Here is a 2,052-nt window from a genome sequence, read left to right on the forward strand (position 1 = left end):
TACCCCTTCTGTATTTCTCTCTCCTTCGTGCCTATTTCGATTTCTCTTCAGGTTCTGCTTAGCTTCTACTTTAGCCCTTTTCTCTATCCCCCCTTTCCTTGATGTCTCCCTCGCCTTTCACCAGTGTTTCTCCCTCCACTCCCTCCTTCCTGTTGCTCTGATATTGCTCTGTTTTCTCTATCTTTTCCCCCTGATGTTTTTCCCTCTCTTCTCCGTCCGTGTAGTTTATTTTTCTTCTCTCCTTCCTGCATTTATTTATTTTCCCGGCTCTGGTTCTCCCCCGGTACAGCTCCAATCGCAGAGTGCTCAGGCCCCCAACCCTTGCTCCTAACTTTCTGCCGGCCCCACCGCCGACAGATTAAAAAAGCAACAGCAGTGCAGGCCCTGGGTGATTCTAGTGGCGGCCCGGTCAGATTCTCACCCGAATGCACGCACTGTCGCTCTCTAAAGGCACATCAATCCCTTCACTCCGCTCCCGGATGTGGACTCCAACTACAGGAAACGAAGCGGCTCCACACAACCTCTACGGAAGCGGGGGAGGGGGGTGGGGGGACAGAAACAGCGCCGCCCATCGGAGAGGAGGACTGCTACCCTGGAGGCGGGGAAACAGCGCCATCTGCCGGACGGGAGGATTAATCCAACATGTACACTAGAGGCAGGGGAAACAGCACCGCCTGCCGGACAGGAGGACTAATACCCTGGAGGAGGAAAACAGTGTCGCCTGCGGACAGGAGGACTGATACCCTTGGAGGAGGGGAACAGCGCCACCTGCCGGACAGGAGGACTGATACCCTGGAGGAGGGAAACAGTGTCGCCTGCGGACAGGAGGACTGATACCCTGGAGGAGCGAAACAGTGCCGCCTGCCGGACAGGAGGACTGATATCCTCGAGGAGGGAAACAGCGTCACCTGCCGGACGGGAGGACTAATCTTGCCTGTACATTGGAGACAGGGGAACAGCGCTGCGTGCCGAACAGCAGCTACACTGGGAGGAGGGGAACAGCGTCACCTGCCGGACAGGAGGACTGATATCCTGGAGGAGGGAAACAGTGCCGCCTGCCGGACAGGAGGACTGATATCCTGGAGGAGGGAAACAGTGCCGCCTGCCGGACAGGAGGACTGATATCCTGGAGGAGCGAAACAGTGCCGCCTGCCGGACAGGAGGACTGATATCCTGGAGGAGGGAAACAGTGCCGCCTGCCGGACAGGAGGACTGACCGAGCAGCAACACTGGAGGAGGATTTCCCACATTGTCAGTGCCATAGCTGCTTTGCAATAGCTTGGCTGGATCTGGTGCATCGGTTTCCAACACTCGAAGCCCAGCGGTGATCAGATGAACGTTATGCTCATGATACCTGTTGCATTTGGTCTGAAAGTGTGACTTTGCAGATCGCTTGCGATCTCCTCAGGGATCATTTCAGAGCACGGACCCCAGTTTGAAAACTGGCGCTGCAGATGTGAGTTGTATCTTTTGAAACTTTCCATAAGTCTTGGGTCGCAAGTCCAAAATTTAATGCAATTTCAATCTTCGGGGAGGAACAACAGAATAATACGAGTAATAATAGATCAATCAGTCCGGCATTAATTGTGGAAAAAATGCTGCAGATTCTTGTGAGAGCAGTAATTCAGGATTACCTATCAAAAATGTGGGCAGTAGATGAAAGGCAATATCAGCTCACAAAAAGTAAGTAACGCTGTGTAAATTTACCAGAATCTCTGGAGGATAAAACAAAGTCAACGGCCGGGGTAAGGGATTTAAGAATATTATATTCTGTCCAGAAAACATCTCCACATCAGAAAACACTTCACAGGATCTTTCAAAAAGAGATTTAAAACCAACGCGGAGGTTCACGAGATTAAGAGATGTTGCAAATGGAATAGAAAATTGTTTTGGCGAAGAGTTTCCAATGACAATTATATGATGAATTGTCCAGCAGCATCTAATATCGTCCCAGAGATAGAACTTGCTCTTGGTGATCTTTCGTTATGAATAGGGTCGGTGGCAAAATGTGTCCAACTCTGCCCAATGTTCTCAGTTTTGAGGAAGAGCCTT

Source organism: Mustelus asterias, chromosome 22, assembly GCF_964213995.1.
Source record: "Mustelus asterias chromosome 22, sMusAst1.hap1.1, whole genome shotgun sequence".
Lineage (NCBI taxonomy): Eukaryota > Metazoa > Chordata > Chondrichthyes > Carcharhiniformes > Triakidae > Mustelus > Mustelus asterias.